Genomic DNA, 24,780 nt, shown 5'->3' with positions numbered 1-24,780 from the left:
CTCCCCTACACTTCGGCAAGCGGAGTGCTGCCTCCAGTAGTATATGCTCTAAGATCTCTCCTCGGCGTCTGTACGTCTCTTAACGTAGTATGGTAAAGCGAAATCTGTAGTATCGGTCTACATAGCAGTAGTTTATGGTCATAGTGGTGTGGAACAGAGTGCATTGCGTCGAAGGCCCCGTAGTCCATTTATTTCGTGCTACTGTACATACAGACGTAAGTACCCAGCTAAATCTGCTAATAGCAAGATTTCGGCAAGTTTGATGCAGAATCTACAAATCTTTTCAATAAAAGGTAAAAAACTGGGCAAGTTTGAATATTTTATGAAAATACTTTCGTTCTACAAAATAATATCTATTCCTTTGAAAACAAACTGGAAAATCATGAAATCAACGTAGTCGTCAAGTTCTTCTTTAGTTATATTGGTAATTTTAGATAAATCCAAGTAAAGCAAACCTAAGTCTCTACACACGATGAAATAAAATAATTTTATTTGATTCCATTCCTGTGAAAACAAGCTTTGGAAAAGTAACTTTGTGACATTCATGTTACGTAACATACAAGTAGTATGCAGTAACAAGTAACGAAAGAACTGAAAAAATCCGTACTTTTCTGGCCAAACAGTCAGAAATGTTCGCATGTTAATTAATAACAGTTTTGCAGCAGAGATAGAATTCTTTATTTATATAGGTAATTCTGTTCTATTTTGCTACAAGTTTACATTGATTTCATGATTTTTCAGAGCTTGTTTTCAGAGGAATGTACTGTAATAACTCGTAGATTTATTTGAATTGATCTAAAATTAGTAATATAACTGAAAATAAAACTTGACGATGAGTTACATTGATTTCATGACTTTTCAGAGCTTGTTTTCACAGGAATGGATATATTTTATAGGATATAATTATTTTCATAAAATATTCAAACAAGATATAATTTACTTTGGTACATGTCTCAAATTATTCGTATAGCAATTCATGTTCAGTTATAATCTCTCCTTATAGGTATCGTTCTTACGTTACAACTTCGTCGACAATCGCTTGTTGAAAAGGACGCCATCGGTGAGTTTGAAAATTTTATCTTCACACACATACACACATTATTGCATATCGAGTGATAGAAAACATAATCCTATAAGAAAATCGTAATTAGTTATTAAAATTTTAAGATCTCTTTCTTCATGAAATCTTGTCTTCATACTGTATTTACATGTACAAGACCACCTTTACGTGCACTATCTTTTATAATAACTTCCGATCTTAATTGACAAAATTACTTAACGAGAAAAATCGCTCGTAGCTTTGTCAATATTTAGAATTAATTATTTTGCTGAATTTATATTGAAATGGGGAACAATCTCAAACGAGGTTTTATGTGAAGTGAATAACAATAAGTGTAAAAATTGTATTATTTCACTGTGCGCTTCTGAGGTAATAAATAATTCGGAAAGAGTAAGAACGAACAGCAGTAGCGTAGGTATAGATATCTTTATTTTTATACCATATACATGTGAGAATACATTTAGTTGCAATATATCACATGATTGTGTATGATCTTAAATAATGGAAACAATATTCTTAATGATGTTTCAATTATAGCTAAGGCCATAAAATCTCTTTAAATAAATATATATATAAGAATAACATGAAATATAAAACTAGAGAGAAAGAGTAGTTTTCTTGTGGAATTTCATTTTTGTCAGATCTGTGGTACTAGAACGAAGGTATCGATATATGACGTGATATCGGAAGACGGGATTGTGGCGATGTCGCGAAAACTGGATGACGCCGGTATATTTAATGGGAAGCCGAAGGCAAGCTGAGTAAGACAAGCCTTTCGGTAGGGTAGCGACACTCCGTTTCTTTGATCAATAATGAAAGTTCTCTCTATCTCGGTTTCGCGTTCTCCACCGGTCTCACTGTCCCCTTTGCCCCCGAGCTATTGGCCCTCTTTTTCTCTTTCTTTCGCCACCGCCGCTCTCTATCTTATCTTATACATTTTTAACCCTTATTCCGGTTCACCAGCAAGGAAGGAGGATGAAACAGTGCGCGAAGGCTCAAAGGGAAAGCCAACTTCTAACAAGCCTCGAGCTACGCGCTCGCGTCCGACTCCCTTAAATAATCCACTCCTCGATCCGTTCGTACGAAAGCCTTTTTGTAAAAGCCTCGATGGCCTTCATTCACCGGGAAAAGAGTGTTAAAGAATTTGAGAGTTCTGTTCGACCCTTCTTCCCGCTAACCGGAATTAAGAATCGTGGATTAGTAGGAAAATATTTCAAATTAAACCGGAATTTAACTCAACTTCTCGGTTTGCGTATTGTCTGCCATTCCTGTACAACTATTCACAAAATATCAAATTCTATAGTTTGTTCGATTTGTGCAGATATCATTGGATTTTAATTATACATATGGGAATCGTAGTAGATTTCTTATTTAAATATGTAACGTCGTTTGTAGATCTTGCAAACAGACATCGAGATCCCTCCGCCATTTAAAAAATTTAATTAGCATTCACGCATCGGTGCTCGTGAAATCGTCTGAACGTGGTTGGCGCCGTGAATTCGGTCCTTGTAAATATTGCAACAAAAAGGGGTTCTTTCGTTCATCCGCGCGGCGAACAAGTCCATTGTGAGCCGTTTCCTTTGACATTGGGTGAAAAAACTGGTGGAAAGGACTCTCGGTTCCTTGTCTTCGTCGACCTAATAAAAAACCTCAAAAAGATCGGCCGAGGCTACCGCCGAAGCCATCGGCTTCTCGTCCTTTCTTCGCAGGTTTCTGTCCTTTTGCTCGTCCTCCTTGTTTGCGTCTTGTACATCGGGCGAAAGAGTCGGGGGTCGGGACGGATTAGTGTCCCTGCGTAAGATACCGTGGCACGCTAAGCAAGCGGCGGAGAGTGAGGAGGTGGACGAGCGAGGACGAGAATTCGCACAAAGCGAAGGGAAAAGAGGGAAGAGGGGCAGGGCACGGAATAATGCTTAACAAGCCGACTTGAAAGGACGGCCGCCATTTTGAGTCAATACTTGAAAGTCTTTGCTCATTAAGAATATTTTACGTCTCCCTCTTTTAACGGAATCACCGTCGGTCCCCCTTTACCTTCGTTCGACTTTCTTTTTTCGCATCTTTTTTCAATCTTCTCTCTGTCCTCTTCGGATCTCCGTTCCGAGGTCCATCCCCCGATGGGGCAGAGGAAAAAGGGGGTGGTTGCACCCTCGAAGATGGAAGTTATTTACGCGGCACTCGGAGCACCCTCCACCATCGCAACCCCCGTAACCATTCCCTTTCCATCGCCGCGTTTCCCTATGCCGAGCCTCCCCCTTTTCTCTTCTTCGGTAAGACGGCAGGGCCACGCTGCCCCACCAGTCCACCCCGGCTTGCTCTCACCCTCTCTTTCACCCTCGTCGTGTTCCACCATAGACTTCGATGGCCAGCGCAAGCTACCCCCTGACAAGCGGGCTAAGAGAATTCCGACTCCGTACCCACCCCCGTTCCACCGACCGCCCTGCGCGACCCTCTAACCGCCCTCCTGAGTCAATGCTGCCCGGCTGCAACTTTCCTCCGCGTAATCATCGTCCCATTTCGCGGCGTTTTTCCTAATTCCTACCCAATTTCGCTTTTAGCATTTCAATTTATGTCCGCGAACCGATTTGTTAGACGTGACGACCCTCTGTAACGTAGGATTACGGAGAACGACGACAAATTTCGATGGAGAACACGCAACCGTGGATTCTTCGTTTTCCTGACGGCGAGAACACGTTTAATAATGAAACGTGTCAGGAATTGTCATTCATAGATGATTTTCTACAATTCACGTAGTCTGCTTTATACTATTTACAAATTATTTGTCAACTTCAGTCTTAAAATATTAATTTCTGATTTGAAAGTATGATACGAATTTTTGAGAATTGTAAGTCACTGAAACTGCATCAGAAGCGAAAGACTCACACTTACACTTTTGGAATTCCTTAAAAGGATTTAAGAGTTAATTATCAACGATAATCAACGTAGAATGAACGAAAGGTGTAAATTATTTCGTGTGATCCGTTCGCAATACCTTGTACTCTCTGTATGCAAACTACGGCAAGCGTCATTCGGATGCAAATAAGAAAATAGGAAAAACAATGCCTGGGTCCATTTCGCGGGTGGTGTAAAAAGAGGAGGGACCCGCCGGTACTATTTTGTATATATCCTTTCGGGCTTTTAATTTAGCAATTTATGGCGTCACATGCCATCTCGTGTCGGAGTTGGTGTATAGGGGATGTTGCGTCAGTAGGCGGTTCGATGATTAATGGTTGCGTTCTGTACGGTGCCACTAAATTTCGAGTTGCGACAGTCCCGCACGGTATACACAATTATTCATTCAAACCTAGGCGCACGCTGTCTGCTCGTTGCGTTGTTACGTAGAAAAGTATAGACCTCCATTTCTGATCCGGTCGTGTCGGAATCAACTAGAATTTTCATATTTATGAGAGTTTCGTTAATCATCATTTTAAGAGAATCCAGAGACACGAAGTCCATGTGTAGAAATTGAGACATACGTCGACTTTCGGTTTAACTATAATGAATTACTTGACTAAAAATCAATTATTTTGTACATTATCGACATTTTTAAGATATGAAATATATTTTTATACCGCGACCTAAATATCGTTTCGTAATACGTCTAGCGTGTCTGTCAGTACGCGATTTCTCTGCTTGGCTAACCAAAACGTAACACTTGAACGATCGGGAGGTAACGAATCGTCTCTCGACGCGTTCGTTAGTTGTAACGAACTTCACCGAACAAAAAGGCTTGCGCATAGAGTTTTTAAGTAATCGCGAAGGTATTCCGGTTGGCAAGCGCGCGTGAAAGACAATGGGTGTGGTACCCCCCGTGCGCGAGATGGGGGACTGACTGTAAAAATAAATCACGCGTGCAACGTCGCCGTTTCTCGCTCAATTGTATCAACTTTAACCCCTTTTATTGTATCGCTTTTTTTGTCCATCGTTCTCTCCTTTGCCGTTTGACCGGATTCGCAGCCGACCCTCACGGTTTTCTTTCTCCTGCTGGTCCGCGCGAGCGAATCGGGTTCACTCGAACCTTGGAACACAATCGGGCGCCGCGGAAAGCGCATATAATAAGCCGTGGCGAGAGAGACAGAGTGAAACAAAAACTGGTCTCGCTAGGTAAAACAATAGGGGGTTCCTCGGCCGGGAAAAGAGTACCGAGCGAACCGGTGAAAGAGCGTGTTGCTCGGTGAAAGAGTTTCGGCGCAAGGATAGGGAGAACTGCGGGGTAAACCCTACGTCGAACGACGTGTGTGAAATTCAAGAACCTGTAGCGCGAAGAAGAACAAAACGACGGTGCCAGCTGCACGGTGCATACATTATTAGTCCGTCGTTTTGTCCTTCCGCCTCGAGATTTCAACATACCTGTATCGGCGGCTCCGGAAAAAAGATCATCATAACTCGTGAGACATAACGCCCCGCGCTAAGCTTGCGCCTGTAGAGAGAGGGTGACGACTTCTCCTTATTCATCTCTCTCTTTCTCTCGCGTCTACCCCCGTCTCCTTTCGCGTCTCTCCCTCCTCGGCACCCGAGAAACAGGTTCCTCTTTATTCGTCCTGCTTATTATGCAAGTTATTGTTTTCGCCGAGACACGAGAGCCCCGGGAGTGGGTACTGGTTCAGGTGAAGAGAAAAAAAAAAACAAGTCCTCGAGTGATTCTCTCGCTCGCGTATCTCGTTCTCAAGGGTTGCGTGAAATAATTATCATAACTCTGTATCGGTAGCCCGTTTCGAGCACCCTCCCGGGTACTCTCTTCACTGTTGCGAAAATCTCGCAGACGGATCTCGTGAGAAACGAGGAATAAATTGAAAAATGTTCTCCGGCCGAGGGAGACGAGATCGTTAGGGTAGCCCGCGCGACGATGATGGACAGTGGTCCATAGTGCGGTGTTCAGGTACCCTCGGTAATACCGAATACGCAATGGCGATCGATGGCAGATGTCCAGGGGCGACTGGAAAGAGGATTTTTTTTTTCTCGCGTACCGGCTCCCGCGGTTCCGTCCAGGTGTCCATTGTGGGTCCGAGCCCAGGATTCTCAACCCTTAATCCTTAACCCTTTGGCCGCACGCATCCGCTGCCAAGCACCCATTTACCGATCCTGAAACAATACCGGCCGGACCGCACCCCGGATGCGCACGTTTATTAAGTAATGTCCCCCTTAGGTTTGCGCCCGACAGCTGCCTTGGCAAAAAAACCACTGTTGCTATTGTCTATCGGTTCTGTTCTCATTGCTCCGCGACGACCGGTCCCAGGAAGCGCAATGATCGTTACGCTGGATCGCGAGATTTCGTTTCGCGTCGGATTTGCCCGCCCATTATTCTTTGTTCAAACAGCTATCATCGTGTTGGATGCTAATTTTTATTAGCCTTGAAACATGCAAGCTGGAGGAGCATAAAGTGTCCGTAACAAAGCTGTTATTACGTGGCAAAAAATAGGTTTATTATAGATATGATACCCTTTTATACGTACTTCAGGGTCTATGCTGTTTTATATTTAATGTCTTGTTTTATTAACAATTTCTCTTGTGTTAATGTCAATGTTCAAATAGTCAGTTTTATGTATACTGTTCTTCAAATTCTTATTCGCAATATTTTTTCGTACTTGGCGAGAGTCCAGCTTCGTTCGAGAGAATTATTATACGAGCGTATGTGTATGGTATCTTGAAGGGGTTACGTGAAACCTGACCGAGTCCACGAGGCTCACCCCACCACGTGGTGGTCGGTGAAAGGGTGGCCTTTGCCAATGGAACCAGTCCTAAGTTCATGCAAAATTCAAGAGGCCAGTTTCGAAACGGCCGGCCATCACATCTCCACGTTATTTTGCTTCCATGAATTAGTATCGCAGCGAGACGGTAAAAATAAGTGAAAGGAGTCCACGAGTTATTTTCTTGTTCCTTATTTCTTCTCTTTTTTGCACTCTTGTAACTCGCGACGATCGAGGCCGAACGAGAGGGAAAGGGTTGAAGGAGAATAATTGGCAGGGATGTCGGTGAAACAATCAGCAGGAATTGATTTCCGATACTTCGCTTAACGACTTTATAGTGTTTGGCTTTGTTCAAATGGTTGTGCTGTCTCGATACGCGCCGTGCTGTGTTCTATCACGTGATTTTACAGCGAGTGTGATTTTTATAATTGTTTACGTTGATACAGTAAACGATAGTGATGAAATATTTAGATGAGTGAACAGACGAAATGAATAAAACGAAATAATAATGTGTAATAAATAATTAGTACAAATTTTTTATATATGTATGAATATTTGAGAAGATTCTGTTGTATCAACACGCAAGATTCTCTAATTGTTTTACACTTACGAAAGAGTAAATCATAATGTACGTGAATTTGTAGTCAGTAGAAAAAGACGGTCGCGGTAAGACGGTGGAAGAATAGAATGTAATAGGGAATAAATATAATAGAATGTTCAAGGAATTTCCTTACTTTACGTTTATTCTAATCGACAGTATTTTTCACAATTTTTAAACAAATTCTAATAAAAGTCAAATAACATCTTTGTAAAATCTCAGTCGTCCAATTCGAAAGTTTGAAATCTTTATTTCGCTCGAGCAGAGACTTGGTCGTTCGATAGATTCGTTCGGCAACGTTGCGCCAATTAATTTTAATTAGCAAAAAGTTTCCCGGGGGTTCGCCACTTCAAGGCGATGACCTTAATCCCTGTAGGATCAATTAGTCGCTGATTAATTCTCGCGAAAAGTATCCTCTCGGCCATTTCCTCTTCGATTGTCTGTGAAATTATCGCGCTCGTAATTCGGACCTCATAATGATCAGCCCAGCTGACTTTCTTCCCCCCTCGACTTCCATAAAGTTGCTGCCCATTCTCGTTCGCGCCTAATTACAGCTAATTAGGACGAGATTCGAAGGGTCACCCTCGCTTCAAAGCTACATGTTTCTTTTCGCCAAATCTCCAGTTTGAAACTCGTGTTTTAAAAATTCTGTGGTTTGCTGATTTAAAAAATTCATGTATTAAATATTCAACGAAAAAATATTACGTATTATTATATGAATTGAATAGATTTATTGAAAAGTTAGAACAGTATATGTAAAATGGTTTTTAAAATATTTTATAACAATTCTGAACTCAAGGAAGTCCAAGTATTCTATTGTATTTTGTCGGATTTTCCAATGTTGTAAGAATCGATAAGAAGGGAACTCGTTTAAACGCGAAAGTCAATTATTTGCGAATCTTAAAGGCGAATTGAAAACAGGGACAATAAATTGCAAATGAGGGTGTGGTTGCTTAAAATGTCGGCCGCGAAATCGTCCGTTATCAACCCTTCTTCGCGCGCGTCGGGGGACGGGGGGGGTGGCAGATCCCACCCATCCCTTTCTACGTCGAAGGTACGTAGCCATTGATTTTGAATATGTAATCCGGGGCATTTTATTATTCCACCGTGCTTGGGGTGGCAGGGAAAGGGGTAGGAGGGGGTGGCGTTCCTCCGTAGGCAGAGGCGGTTCGACCTCCACCGCCATCGACCTTCGTCCCTGGTCACAGTGGAACACGGGAGAAGGTGGGGTGAAGACGAGGGGGGTTTCGAGGGTGATTCGATTCTCCGCTACCACCACCGCACTCGCAAAAACCAGCACCACCACCACCGCCAGTGCCACTACCACCAACGTAGCCTCCGCCGTTCTCGAGTTCTTGACGCGTGATTGAATATTTTTTCGCCGTGCGCGATTGGTTCGTCGTACCGGTGGCAGGCAGAACAAACGAGTCTGGAGGAGATGGAGGGTGTTGGGAGAGGGTGGTCGGCGGTGGCTGCAGCCACCTGTCAAGCAAAAGAATCGCCATGGTAACCAGGCCCCGTCGCCATCGGTTGAAGGGACTCGTTCGACGGGGGGGTGGCGACCCGGTCTCGCAGGGTTGCCCGCGGGGTTTATATTGAATTTTAAGGAAGTTCCTTGCTCGCCGGGAAAGATACACGCTGCCGATGGTGATTCTCCGCGAAAAATGTACGTCGATTGATTTTTGACGAACTCAGAATTTCAGTATTCGTCACCTCGATCACCTTAACGCGTTCGTATTTTATTTTACGTCTAGTGATCAACAGAATTTCATTTCTCGTTCTTCACGTTCCTCGGTGTAAGATAATATTTCTGTACGATGATTAAAGACTGGAGAGTTGTAGGTTTATTAATTTAAATATTATGGGAATGAGGTCTGAAATTTTTCATCATATTTATTGAATTGCTGGTATTATGCTACCAGTACTACTATGGTTGCTAAAAATAATTAGAAATTCTCGTGATGTTTTAATTGGCGAAGCAGAGTTGTACGTAGCTTTCGTTTCAAGTAAACCTGATATTCAATTAGGAATCTTCTCTCTAGTATTGTTCCTACATTTCATCTCATTGTTATCATATCATAAGATTCTATTAGCTAGTGTAGTGCATCATCTGACAGAAACAGAAATAGATCTTACAATCTTATTTTTACTATAAAAACAAGAAACTATTCTATAATCATGGCTATCTCCACGTTCTGATTTAGTAAGAATATTTTCAAACGACGCAGGGTATAAGAAACCCATATAGAAATCACAGACAAGACACCGAAATACGCCGACTGAATTCGCGGGTGTAGCGAGCGGAAAGAATTTGCAGCTAGAAGGGTCGAAAGCGAGTGGGAGAAAGTGAGAAGGAGCAAAGAGTGGAGAGCGAGAATGGTGTGGGTGGGTGGGCGAGATGTGGCGGGGTTCGCCGGGAGTCGGAGGCCCCTGTAATGATCTTACGGCCGTGGTAACTTTTTTAATCAGCGCCCGGTTTAATTATACGGTCGATGAGGAAGGTGTGCTCGTCCTCCTCTCTTCGCGGTCCCCCTTTCCTCGACGCCCGGCTCCGTCGCTGCCCCGGCTGCCTCTTCGGGCTTTCCTCATCAATCCCTTGCGCAGTCCCGGCTGCCAGTCGTCCTAACTAGGCACCGACTCGCAAACAAGATTTGACTTATTGCGCCCGACCGATTTCTTCTTCGTTCCCTTCTGCCCTTCGCGGCGGGACACGTCGAGAAAAAAATTTTCGGTATCTCTCCCAGTAATTGAAAGATCACTTCGATCCCATCGCGGTAGAATCTGATGGATCTGCATCATAGAACCTTTTCCCATGGAAGTTAAAAGTGTCTGTCATTAACCCATCGCAAGACAGCTCGTTTCAATACTTAGCACCTTCTCTTGAACAGCCAAATAAAACGTAGGTATTTTTTGTATTTTGTATTGTATGTAGTAAACAAAAAATAGTTCTTCGTACTTGGGTCGAGCATTGAGTAATATAAATATAATAATCGCGATATTTCTTCCTGTTTCATTTTCACTATTCTTGTTTCATACTATCGTCTTTTATCGTATTATCGTATTGGAAATTATCTTTATTTTATTTTTTCATTTGCAATTGTATATAGATTGTGTTTATATTTAATAATTGTGGAACGTATAATTTCTTGAGCAGGATATGGAACTCCCACCGTTGTAGGATGAACGAGGGTGGTTCGCGTGGGGGTTGGAGGGTGGTTCCTCGAGCAACGATACAATTCCGACTCTTCTTCTGCGCAATGGCGCCCGTTTTAGTTTACTGCTCGTTAAATCTTATAAACTTATTAATTGGAAGTAATAAATCGGAGACATAAAATGTAAAATACATTTAATCTGATAATTATTGTCATTATTGTACGATTTTCTTTCAATACTGCGTGCTGTTCATTTTCTTCTATTACAAAGAATTTTAAATAATTTGGAATTCATAAAGGATTATAATCATAAATAGATTACAAGTAGTAGGAAAGATCTATGCATTTCTGAGGTGATTGGAGGATAAAAAGTCGATGAGTCCTCTTAGGGATTAAGATCCTTTATTGGGACGTGTCAAAGGTCGACGACTCGTGATCTTCTCGAAAAGGCAAAAGGCTACCCCTCGAGGTTCCGATCGACGCAAACCTGCGAGAGGAACGGTTACCTGGTCGCGTGCCGTTTACCTGCTGCGCGTCGAACAGGTACAATATCGATTCTATTGGGTATCGAATCAATGGTGCGAAAATAATAGAAGCTATCGATACCTGTTGCTGGATGCTCGATTTGTTACCTGCCTCCCCTTTGTACGCTGCCAGCCACGATTTCCCATTATCGTGCCGAAAAGGGGTTCCATTTGTAAACAATATTCGACTATTATTTTCAGTTTCTGTTACGATCTCTCGACACACCGGGTGTCTCGTGTAATCCTTTACTGATGGATTCAGTATTTAAAATCAAGTGCATCGATCATGAGAATTCTCATGTCTAACATTTAATACTATTTTTATGGAACAATTGAAATTTATTGTTGTGTATGAATTCTCACATTTACTTCTTGCAATAGTGAAACATATATCTGAATATATCTTTGTCGAGTTATTAGTATGTAAAGACCGATTTCTTATACGATGATATTATAATTATATTACTTCGACCAATACATTTGTACCGATAATTTCGCTACAAAATGTGAATGCTTTAAAGCATTTGAACTCACGTATCAAAGATTCGTGATTTGAAAATTATTTTCCTTTCTTAAAACGACGATCGAAAATATTTTCAATTTCCGGCGCATAATTTTCCGTTTGTCTCGCTATTTGCGAAACGAGATTCGCTCTTAGATCGGGCCGAACACTTTCCACGAGTTCGTCGCCACGTTGTTAAAAAGTACGAGCTATAAGCGAGCGTAAAATGAAGTTTTAATGGCGTCGCGTTCGATTCTGGCCGTCCTGCTCTCCAACTCGCTCTCTCTACCCCCTTTCGTCTTATTTTGTTTCCTCTTTTTTTTTTCGTTAGGGGTCGATAATCGCCATCGTCACGTTTTATTCCGCGCCGGCTTCGGTGGTTCGGGTTTACGAAGGATTTTCGAGGTAAGCGATGTAAAATCGCTTCGTCGACATTCTACATTTTACGACTTCCTCTCTCTTTCTCTCTCTCCTCGACGCTGGCGACGACGAGAGTTAATTACAGCGTAATTAACGTGTAAGGTAATCCGAGACTTACGTTTCGTTCGAACAAGGGATTGGGATCGCAATTAATGCACAGCCTTGGAAGATCTATTCCCTTCAAGGGGTAGTTTCAAACAAGACTTTGATTCGTGTCAAGAAGATTCAAAGTACAATTTCTTTTATCATGAGCTCCTTTCATAAGCGTGTATCATTTATTAGCTGCTGTTAGAAAATTCTATAAAATATGAATAATGCAAATTCTCAAGCACAGTCTGTCACAAATATATTAGAATTTTTTACATGTTTCGCATATAAATCTATCTATGTAAATAGAAGTTTCTTTAGTTATATAAACATCAGTCTCAATCAATTAACGATAAGTATAAAATTAATTCTGGTAATATAAGCATGAGGTAACAAATTTACACATTCAGGAATGACAAACTTTGATATTTTTATCGGCAGTAAAACTACCCTTGACAGGTTTCAGTCACCCTGCGCCAGGGGGTACTTGCATCTGCTTTTAACCTGCCAGTAAAGGTAGATATTGGCTTTATCCGCAAGGGTTGTAGGTTCCTGCATGTACCGCGCAGTGATTCTCAAAGCTTCAACCCCTCGTCTAATGGGCACGTTTGAACGTATCTCACGTACGCCGCGGATGCGACGGCGACGCATCGTTCCGCTCTTAAACGATTTACGCGGGTGATAAAACAGTCACTTACGGCGCGGTGAAAGCGCGAAAATTAGTCGTATAAATTCGAATTTAGCATCTTAATTGCATTCGTCTATCTTCCGGCGCGAGTGTTTCGACGCATTCAAACGACCGCTAATGCGTAATTACGCCACGGCTGGAATTACGACCGCAATGAATATCCACCAATATTATGTGAGCTGTTATTCCAATATAATTAGACTTCAAAATAAAAGGTCCGTGACGTCAATTTAAACGATCAGATCTAAATTAAAAATTTTCATTATTATGCATTCTTCATATTTTATACAAATTATTCTATAAATGCATAAAATCTGCAGTAAAAATATAACACAACGACTCATGCGTTCAATAATGCGTTTTAATAACCAGAACAATGCGTTTTTAATTATTCAGATCGCAATTAAAATTTAAATAAAGCATTCGCGTTTCAGTAATTGCAATTTCGAATTTGCGTAGCCGACGACATTAATATCGTCAGAAGCGTTTGAAAAAAATGGTTATAATTGAAAGAAAATCCGGTGGGGAACAAGTTGAGCGGAGAGCCGGTTCCGTGGCAATGTATTCTCTCCTGTAAAAACAGTTATTATTTTTCGGACGATTGTTCGCGCCAGGCAGATGTATACTGAAAGGCCGCGTCGCCTCTCTCTCTCTCTCTCTCTCTCTCTTTCTCTCCGCCTTTCTCTCGCTCTCGACACGAATGCGAAATTTGCATACACGGGAACGAATCGCAGGATCCGGAAGGACGTCAGGTAGCGATGGTTGTGTGCGCGCACGGTGAAAATGAAGTGGCCCAGGGCATTAATAACTGTACAAAAGAGCCTTAAGACCGGGGTGGGAAACGTGGACCGCGGATGCATAAATTAAATCGAGAACGAGTTCCGCGAGACAACAGGCCCCGGTAGGGTCGATGCCTACCCGTCATCGTCATTCTACTGCCACGGGTTAGCCCAGCGACACTTCTGCTACGTTCCTGTTTTCATTCACGTTTTCAATCGACACGGCAGTTCGCATTTATATTAACATATTAATCAGTTTTCCGAACGGGGTCGACCGATACGTAATCAAAGAAGTTTTAATATTCATTATAGAATACATTTGATCAGATAGACACTGAGACAGATTTGGAGCAATTAATTTTTATCAATTTGAACTGAGAGATGAAATTGTACCGAACGATAATTCAATTATTTTTGGGACGTCTAGTCTGAAACGTCGCGGACCCGCGACGGATCGTAACGACTCTCGGGCCGGGGATTAAGCGCGATGATCAGCATTGATAAAGACACAAATCCCCGAGGAGGATCGGGGAGAGAACGAGAGGAATGTGTCCACCGGTGCTGAAGAATGCGAAGACATTACGATGCTCTTATTCCCCTTCGGTCGTCGTAAACGAGACAGAGACAGCCGTCGTTCCCGATAATCCTTATAAATTGGCACGATCGCTCCTCATCAAGTTTATTGAATTAATACGCGATATTGCAGTCTCAGCGTTCGATTATCCTCGACGAATAATGGCGACGAATATCGTGGGATGCTCTTCACAGTTTCATCTTTGTCCTTATAATTTTCTATTATAACTTTCGATTTTCATTATGCAGAGAGCTTAGTTTCTCTATGTAATAAATGCTTATCAGGTTCGAGAACTTTGATTCAATTCGTATTGCTTATAAACGCAGCCAGATGATAATCGCGTTAACGTATTCATCGCGACTGGGGAAAAGGAGAGAGGATTTTTTTTAAACAAAGACATCCATGATGGCATCAGATCTTTGAGTCGTAACCCATCGTGCAACTTTCACCCCGTGTAGCCCGCGCACCACCACCCCAGACAGTTTTGTTCCTTTCTGTCGGGCGGAAAGCAATTGTTTCGACCTGGCAGTCTGTGAGAGAGAAAGAATAAAGTACGAAGAGAAGAGCGGCCGGGTAGGTGGGAATCAGAAACAGGGGTGGAGGGTGCGGTGCAGAAGGGAGCACGGAAATTATAAATGCGCGACTGCCAGCGACACCCCATTACTCGGTCGAGGCCCTCTTCTTTTCGGCGCCATTGCATCGAAAATGCTCGCACGACCGAAAACAAAAGACGTACTCGTTGCAGTCAACCCGCCCCCCCGCACTTACTTTTCACAGTTGTTTTTTCGTTCGTATTAATGTGGTACGCCGTGCAGATACGCGGTTAAAATATTAAAACGCTCCGGGATTCTCGGATGAAACGAGCCGCCGAGTAACTTTTTTCCTCTGCACTTTCCTTGCAGTGTTAAGAAAATCACTGCTACGGAAATGAATTATCCTCTCGTGTTAAGCATTTCAAATTAGTATGATGAATGCACATTTTGTGCGCCACAAAATAATTCAATGAACTGATTTCTTTAAGTATGCTCAATTTTTGGTAAAAAGAATTCAATTCATTTATGCATTTCGTATGTCCAAGCAATTTCAGGTTTCAGGATGGTGCAGTTAGTTTGATTTCTGGTATGGCGTTCCGTTCAATATCCGTACATAGGTTACACGATAAGGTCACGAGACGCGATTGCCGCGTTCCCTTTTCTTCTCGTCTTCTTTTTTTCGTTCGCTTCAACCTCGTAAATCCGCGTCCATGTTGGTCTGGGGTTGAGCGCGCAGTCCGACGCGCATCGATCCGAGGCGTCGCGACGCCTGCCTCTCTTTTTGGATCCGAGGCATGTGTTTCCCTTCGAAACTGTATTTCCCTCACCTTTTCCGCTATCTCCATTGAAAGAAGTTGCGAACGCGTCGGCGAAACCTTAACAACCCTTGCGCCATACATTTCTATTTAAATTATGCGCTGTGAGTAAATTGTAAAGAACGAATTTAGAGCTTCTCATTTATTATCTGTTTGTGAAATTTACTGCTAGGTTTCAATTGACGTAACGTTTTTACGAGAGGGAAAATTGTAAGGGTTAGTTGTTATTTTGCAAATAGAAGTTGAACCAGTTTTATTTAAAAGAACAGGCGCACAGTTTAACTCGTCTTGTAGCCTGGAGTAGTTGGCTGTTTGAAAACATTGCCGTATTTTTCAACTTCAATCCCGGACAAAAGTGAGCTCCGTCCGGTCCCGCGGTGGAACTTAACTTCATTAGCGCTGCCCGTAACTTCCTCGGTATTATCCACGGTAATTGTTACCGCGATGTTTGGCTCGGCGATCCTCCTCCGGCCTCCGTCCCGTTCCTAGGATTAATTTAATACGGACGCACGAATCGCAAACTAAATTCTTATCCAACCGAGGACCGAGCGAAGTTTCCGTTTGTTGGACCGTTGTAACTCGAACGCGGAAGTCCCGGGGATCAAGTAATCCCGTTTTATTGCTCCTTCGCGTCCCATCGTGAACGCGCAATGAACTTGCGGAAATGTACATTTTTCATCCACTTAGAAACATTTCAATCTCATAATCACCAGATTTGTAAACAAAGTTGGGTTCATGTAATTCTGTAGTTCATTGTACGACTTCATTTCATTTAGGCAATTGATTTGTTATTTTTATTGACGTCATCGGTTGCTATGTGATTTACAATTATGGTATTAGTTTCGTTTAGAGGATTGATTTGTTCTTGCATTACTCTTACATGACATTCTGTTTCTTTCGGGGAAATACTTTCTATTCTCGCGGACTCGTCTGTACGAATCGAGTATATACGTTGATACTGGTACCTGGCTCCCCTCGAATAACGTCACATTCTCTTGCTCTCACGTGAAGAACAGCGCGCGAGAGGGAAAAGGAGTTTGCCGAAGCGGCGGGGACCGGTTTCTCGTATTTCCTCTGGCTCTTTCTCGCATCCACCCGCGATCAATAGCGTGTATTCTTGACGCGCACACATTGTATCCGAAGGGAACGAGGAACCGGGACGCGGTCGCGTAACGGAGAGAGATGGGAACGTCGCGCACACTCGCGGCGGTCGCGTACCTGCACGCGTGTGCGTCTCGCGAGCGAGGGAACACACACGTGTGTGACGACCGGGAGGAGTGAAGCCGTGGAGGTGGGCAGACGAGACGGAATACGTGAACACAGAGGCGACCCGCGTAAGCTTCAATCTTCGCCTTCCATCGCGAGAAGCGAAGGGGTGAACGAGAGAGAAAGGGGACAGGGCGTGGGAGAAGGAAGGAACAGGAGGGTGCCGGCAAGGAGGAATAGAAGAACTTTTATCCGACTGGCACCGAACCGAAAAGCTTTTTCCAGCTTTCGGGCTTTTACACGCTCGCGCTTTTCCTGAGCGACGAAAGGTCGCTCCAGATGGAAATCGCCCCGGTCCTCTTCTTCCACCGTTCTTCGTGTGCGCGCGGATCGCACGCACGTGTTCTCTCTTTTCAAACTTCGACCGAAGTTCAATCCCCGATCGTAACTTGGAAATCTTACTGTTGTAAATCGCTGCTTCATCTAGACAGTATTTAAAATGTCCCATAGTCAGGAGGTTGAATTTCAAATTGTAGATTATGAAGAGAATTGATATTACAATCTGTATAACGATTTACGGTATTCGAACACCTATAAACGAACGTGGAAGATCTGGATGGTCTGATGAAAAATACTTACAAAGCGCAGGATGAAAATAATGATCGGTGCAGGTGGTGCACAGCGTAAAACATTTTGTTTTGGTGTTTTCCCCGGTGATTTATTGATAATCGGCATAACGGGTACGATGCCGGAGACGCTATAACGATGCCACTCCATCTTGGTTCGCCCTGGCGACGCTATTCGTTGCTCTCTTCTCTTCCTCCTTCGAGCTTTTTGCCTCCTTCCGTTCGCGCCCTCGGATGCCGGTGATGAATGGATCCTGGCGCACCTCCAGGAGGAAGCCAGAGAAGGAGGACAGAGAAAAAAAGATGTGCCGGGCCTATGCGGGAATTATTCGAAGACGAAGACGAAGACGTCGTTGTCGCGGGGGTGTGAAAGAAGAAACGACAACACGGGCCTCGAGGTGGCCGGGGTAACGGGGAGAAATAAGGTCTGCCGGCGACGTCGGGCTTTCGTATGATTGATCGAACCCACTATAGTCTGCTATAGCGGATGATCGTTAATGATATCCATCGACGGAGAACCTGATCCATTATTAACGTTGTCATCAATATCTTTTCGCGAACATTTTACCTCGCCGTATTCCAAACCACGTTCGCCGATGTCTCTCCTTCGTCTCGCGATTCTTTCAAACGTAAGACAGTATTCCTCCGTGTAGATACTACGTTCTAACGTTGATTTTACGTCTTAACGAAAGCCTTGAACGTAGAAAACTGCATTACGTAGTAAAAAGGACGAGAGATTGTGCGTTGGCAGACTGTACGACGCCTGGCTATGAAAGCTTCGAATTCTTTAGTATTCGTAGTTCTCGGTTAAATAATTCCAGCGCACGTCGAGTGCCATTTCGTTTCCCGTGGAATATCAATGAGCATCGATACGCAGTCATCTTCTTTCTCTTCCGCGTCACTACACACCTGTCCCATCCCGGGCCGCAGGTAAACACACACGGTGGATGTTTAAATTAAACGTGGGAAAGGGCCGCTCTTCTCACAGCGAGAAACAGGAAGACCGCATAAATCAGCATACATGCATGGAGAAGAAAAAAAGAGGTGCGCGTCGTCGCAGCCGACAGGGGTGTGTTTTTCTTCAGAGGAGATTCGAGAGCCTTTACGAACGGGGGAAGGTACATAAACGGCTGGAAAAGAGCGACGAGTTTTCCTCGCTCGAATTTTCCATTTCCAAGAGCGCGAACCCCTTTTCCTTTGCACTTTTTCGAATAATAATCGCGCAGGGGCGAGCCAAGTGGGCATCAAACGTCATGTTCAGACTGTTCCTAGATTTTTACAAGTTTACTGTTGTCTACTTAAGTTTGATGAATTCATTGTTACAACTCCAGATTTTATGTATTCATTGATTCATTGAAAAGTATGCAAGGGAAAAACTGTATTAATTAACATTAGAAATGTTTCGTGAAATCCTGCAGTCTTAATGTCTCTACGTTATGTGTAACACCTCTTAAAATGCCTTCAACTTTTAAAGAATTAGTACTACACTTTTATCGTTGCAATGTACTATAGGTAACATCGATACAATACTTAAGCGTAACTGGATACTTTCTAATAATGGCAGGGCACAAAGGATCGCGACAATCGTAGCTAATAAATCAAAATCGGGTACATTGCCAAGTGGTTCGACAAAGGATTCGATAGATCGTATATCCTGGGACGGCAAGCTCCGCGGTTTACAATAGCGCTGCGGTACAATAGTGACGATACAAATATACCTTAAACGTCAATTAATCAATCCCGAAAGAGGTCGTAGGTCGAGAGCGATCCGACAAGCTGAAGTGCGGCCGGAAATCTAGCTATCAGAGCGCACAAAAGCGTCACTTACGGTTTGTCAAAACTGAGTCATTCAATTCGATGTCCCGTCAATTCTATTTTTATTAATTGAAAGTCAGTTTCGATCGATACCATTTTTGCAACGATTGGTAATATTTTGATAAGGAATTTGAAGGAATGTATCGTAAAATTGTTCCTAAATTTGGTTAAACTGTTTTTATTGTACTTAAGATAAAATCTTGAGAGGGGTCAAAAGAGGGGTTAATTAAAACTCATTGTCATTTGAAATGGTCGTTTCACAGTTACGCCGCACTGGTGCAATAGTGTTCTTACTTCTTCGATCCTTAATGATGCATTCTTTTATAGCCCGAGCTCCAGTTCTCTTATTTCCATCCTTCGTCCTCTTTCCTTCTCTCAATTAAGGAAGCTGAAGATCACGCGCGCCGACGCGCTCGTTTAACCTTCCATTTTTCCAGGAGCCTCGTCCTCTATTTATTTTCTTAGTAAATTACTTGAGGACGGTCCGGGGCACGGCGTAAAGGGGTGGCCGGTCGGGGGGTGAATCGTCGGGGGCCGGGGTTGCAAGATAAAGCAAGAAAGTGTCGGGTGGAGAGAGACCGGCAGAGTTTAAAGACGTCTACACCCACCTGTTGAGACGCCTCTCATAATTAATTCCATTTCACACCGCCACGCGCTTACTTTCTTCGGACCGCGACGGAGCGAGACCGAGAAACAGTGGAGGAAAGGGACAGCGAGGTACACCGATAGACCGCTTACCGCCGCGCAGTTTAAGTAACTCTTTTCCCCACGGCGTTCGCTTGTAATTTTTAAATCGTCCGATTAATTCGACTAAATGGCAAACTTAATCTTCCAATTCGCTTCAACTTATATTCTCCTATTAAATTGTAGATACGATGTATTTCTTTCTTTTATATGGTTCGTAATCTGACAAAATTCAATTCAATATTGAACAAAGTATTTTTTAAAGAAGGTAGACAGTGAGACTCTTGACTAATCAATCATTACTGTTTAACTTATTACGAACATTATTAATAAGTAAGCAGTAGTACGCTTCAACAATTAGATTGAGATTTTTGCTGGAGAGGCATGGAAATAGGTACGCATACATTGAAATCTGGTTCTAGTTTGAAGGTAGTGGTATAGTTCGGCGGCGAAACTTTCTTTCGTATCCATTCGGTCGCGTTTTAATCTTTCTCCGGGTTTGGAAAGCCGCGGGGCCGTCTGCTCCTTCCTTCGGGTAGTTTCATTTCAATTTCATCTCCCCGTCTCGCGTTCCGTGCCATTTCCAAACCTCGAAGCTAACGGAAGAGGCAAGGAATAGATATCTACATTATGCTGATACGAACCAACTACGTTTTATCCACTCTCCTGCCCCTTCGCCCTCGCATCTTCTCCTATCCTCCCCACGGTGCCTCCGTGCCTTTCTTAATCTCGCCAACCGCGATATGTAAGATTCCCTTGCATATAAGAAAAAAATACAATATAGTCCTCGAGAAAAGAAATACATAAACAACGTCTCTCGAAGAAGAATCACTTTATAAATTCTCATCCGTGGTATTAAAAAGACAGAACGCGCTGCATTATAATAAGAGACGTGTACGCATAAGAAAGTAGGATCTCGGGATTCAGCTCGCGTATCGAGGTTCGAAGTCCCGAAGGGCGGCGCGTTCCGTCGGGCGGTGGCGTTAAGGGAAAAAAGAAAACAGGATACATAAGAAAGTAGCCATCGTTCGGCTAAAAGCGGAAAAGGAAATCGTTCCTCCCCCGGGGTCCGGGGATGGGTGAACCCTCTTCCTTCCTTCGCATTTTTTTTTCGTCTCTTTTTCCAAGTGAACTCATGCGAAATATCGATTCGCCGTGGCAGCATGGAGCATATAAATAAGAAGAGTTTTCCTGCGTGCACACGCGTCACTGCCCACGCCACGTTCTCGCAGCCCCTCCAGCTCATTTCTCTGGCATTTACGTCACGGCACGGCACGGCGTATAGGGAGGGGGTGGTTTTTACACCGGAGATGGGGGTGGAGGGTTGCGTTCGTGGAACAGAGGATGAGCGAGCTTCGGCGTAGAAAGGGACGCGGGAGTGCGAGGGAGATGAGACGAGCCAGAGGGACGGAGATTATGCTGCGGGATTCACGGGGTGGGGGGTTGAAATCTACTGCCTACGAACGAAACATCTCCCTCAAAAACCACCCTCGGCACGCTGTCTCGCTCTACCCGTTAGTCGGCCCTGTATGTACTATCTACCTCTGGTATCGATTCACTCGCGATCTTGCCACCGGCCGACGGGATACCTTCGCCCCGAAAAAAAGAAGGGAGGACCTCGATGATAGCGCGATAGGTGAAAGTGAACGACAGCTGCCCGTCCTTCGGCAACCGTGCGGTCCAACCAGTTGGTCAGCTTCATGTTTTCTACTCTATATCTATATTACAATCCTCCGATGATCACTGGCGCACGTTAAGGATGCACAGGCTATATACTTAAACAATGCTAGTATGTTGAATTTGTTATTATAGATTCCTATTACTATTAAAAAGCCACCTGCAAAATTTTAAATCAATTCATGAGTTTTTTGAAAANCTATACTTTTTAGCACTTAGCTATTTATTATTAGCATTGTTCTTCCGACGTCTGATTTCTTTTTAATTATAGGAAATGCGTTTTTCTAAAGTACATAAACTTTTGGGATTGGCTGTATAGCCAATACATCCTTAAGTTTAGTATTCTAGTATGTGTTTAGCATTTGGAAATTAGTAAAGGTTCGAATTCTCGTTATTTGCGTATGCAAAAACTCGTTCGAAGTATGTCGAGACAGAACTTTTCAACCCTCTCCTGCACGCATACCGGGTAATCTGCAATTACCGAGAGTCGCGGAATACAATAACGGTTCCTGGTGTAGTTTCGCGATTATCGTTGCGGATAGCATCAGAATCTGCGTTTCAAAGCGTCCAGCAATCGCGTGCCGCATTGTTAAGCGATAAGATCCTTCTTGATGTCGATGTTTTAAGTAAAACAGAAAGTTCTGCTGCCGAATAATAGAGAGAAAGAGAGAGACGCGATCCGCGACTCCGGAATTATTCGATCTGTGCTTTAGGATTCGAGTGGCACTGTGGCACGAGAGTCTTGTACAATGGGGGACGAGGTAGGGCAGGGGGTGGTTTTGGAAAGAGGATGGGCATGGCGTTCGCGTGGCTGCTTGGAAGTTTGCCGGCCGGAGCATAATGTCCCTAATGAATCCTCAAACTCAAATTAAAAGTTCGAAATTGTCGGCAGTCAGCGAATGCGACACTCGATTCCGTAACAATGCAAAGTTCGCCGGTTTTTCCTCGTGCGCCCCTTGGCTCTTTCTCTTGTTGCGAACGAGAGAAGAGGCCCCAAAACAAATTATCGGTTGTCTCGTTCACGATACGCCTTCGAGGGGTTCTAGTATTACTTTCCTTCTTTTTTTATTTTACTTGACATCTTGTTTCCCTTTTGAAAATAGAAAAAAGAATGGATGCCATGCTCTGTCGTGCTCCGTTAATCCAGAACGAATTAATTCTACGGTTCAGGGGATTCGTAATTTTGTGGATTTTTATCTTAGTTATATGCGTAGGAAAGAAAAGGCTTATACAGGTTTGAAAGAAATGTGTACAATTGTTCTATGAACGAATGGTTTTATTGTATAAATGAAACAAGTATATTTCTATATTCTAAAGATTAAATTGCAGATTTACATATGACACAGGACATACATGCATCCACGTTTTGGTGCTTCATATATTTTTATACATTACATACATTCTTTAAATTTTGCATAAATCGAATGATAATCATGCGATTTGATTTAATTGTCTTGATAACTTATTTGAAATCGAGCTGTTAGAACGGATTATAATTTCATTCACGCAACAAACTTCGACCCCGCAACGCGTTCAATTATTAGCCTCTTCCGTTGAGCAAATAATCTTCAATTACTTAATCTTTAAGTAGGAAAATCGAGGAGTTCAACGTAAATGTTATTCTTTCGGAAAGTTGTCCGCCGTTAAAATTGTTTGCAGAGAGAGTTTAAACCTTTCATTATGTACATATTTTCCAGAAGTCGTTCCCATCTTCATGCCTTAAGCGGCAATTCACTTGGTGGATCTGAATTATTTTTAAGTATAATGGAAACAACTGATACAAACATATTTTCTCGAAAATGCAGTAACGTATTCTCGCATTTGGAGCGAGTCGTGTATAATTTTTGATTACTGAAACCACCGGCTGCGAGTTGCACAGTGTTGGTTCACCTGCCGGCTAATAATTCAATAAATAGCTGGCGACATTGTCGCAGCCGCGGCCCTGTAATACGTATGTTTGCTGGCGTTACAAAAAAGGAAAAAAATAAGGGGAAAAGAAAATGATCACCGCGACTCCGCGGCCAACTGCACGGGTAATTTTCCGCAGGAAATTTATCGTGGTACATCATTACCTGGTGCAGTCTCCCTCTTCCCCCGTTCGCGTCTATGTTCACAAAGAAGCGAGCAGGCACGAAGTAAGAAAGACCGAAAGAGTAGAAACGCGGTTTGCACCACCTATTTCTCTCCCTCTCGCGCCCTTCACCTATCCCTATCCCGCTCTCTCCTCTTTCCGATCTTTTCTCTCTCGTCGCTCCTTCTCGCTCTTTTCTTCGCGAAAAGCGAAAGAACGTCGTTAGCTCGCGTACCGGTTTGCCTTCCACGCTCCCCCTCTACGTATAGACGTCGCAAAAGCTAACGGGGAGAGGGTAGAAGGGTGGCTAGCAGTGGGCGTTGGTTGCCGAGGGTCGTCGTCGACCTCCACCCTCTCTCGCCCTGTGCACCCCTCGAACCGCCTTCCACGCAGAATTTCTCTCTCGCTCTCTCTCTCGGTTCCCCTTTCCACCCCCTTCCGGACTGAGCCGCGTTCACCGTAGAGGGTGGCTTGTGGGGTGGGATTGTGTATTCGAGATAAACCACCCTCCCGCGTCGCCGGGGCCGCCGCTGCCACGTGTGCGCCGACCATTTTGCTGAAACATAATGTAACTCGGAACGATGTTAAAATATGGCGCGGCCTCGGAATTACACGCACCCCCGCGTGTATTAGAGACCCGCCAACCACTACTCTCGTCCCCCGAGCACGTTCTCTCGCTCGCTCTGTCTCTCCGTTATTGAGAATGGATTCTGGCAGGTTCACTTCGCGCGATTGAATATCAAGCAACATGGAAAGAAAATGAAAAATGTTTCTCGTTCTCCTGCGCGACGAGTTACATTCTGTGTATACCGTCTGGTTTTCCGCATGAGTCTCGTTCTTCTAGCCTAAATGCGCTTTTTCGTTTAATAGATTTCCATGATTATCTGGTCGATAAATTGTTCTACCCGTTTCCGATACAAGATTTAAAGTCCCGCACGAAATTTCGCTTAAAGGGGAACTCGTTCGAAGTTTCGAAATGAACCGCCGCTAACGCAACAGGAAAGACACTGATAACGAACCCTACCGGACCTCGCGTTTCCTTCCCGGATAATATCACGCGACGTGCTGGTTATTTCGTGCATGAACGACAGCGGGTGTTCGACCCGCGACTCGGACGGCATCGTTAATTTTCTATAATTCCAACGAAACCGTCAACGGGCACACGCTGGCTAGCTAGAACGCGTTTAATTTATAATTCCGGCATATGCTCGCCGAGTCAAGCTTATCGTTGGCCTCACGTGACGACTGTGCACGAGAAAAATGTCACGGTTTACGATTGAATATT

The 24,780-nt window shown here is 43.6% G+C and overlaps 1 long non-coding RNA gene across 1 annotated transcript in view; it reads left to right on the top strand.

The window, feature by feature from the left end:
* Positions 1–85: 85 nt before the first annotated feature.
* The window catches only part of LOC113463904 (uncharacterized), a 32,747-nt gene continuing 8,052 nt past the window's right edge, over positions 86–24,780 (top strand). Inside the window, exons 1-2 of the long non-coding RNA XR_003388754.1 lie at positions 86–293; positions 1,004–1,060. This is a non-coding gene — a long non-coding RNA (uncharacterized LOC113463904). The remainder of the gene's footprint in view (positions 294–1,003; positions 1,061–24,780) is intronic.

Source organism: Ceratina calcarata, unplaced genomic scaffold, assembly GCF_001652005.2.
Source record: "Ceratina calcarata isolate Rehan_Ccalc_2016 unplaced genomic scaffold, ASM165200v1 scaffold185.2, whole genome shotgun sequence".
Taxonomy (NCBI): domain Eukaryota; kingdom Metazoa; phylum Arthropoda; class Insecta; order Hymenoptera; family Apidae; genus Ceratina; species Ceratina calcarata.
The sequence above is the reverse complement of the archived record's forward strand: the minus strand, read 5'-3'. Positions and strand labels throughout refer to the sequence as shown.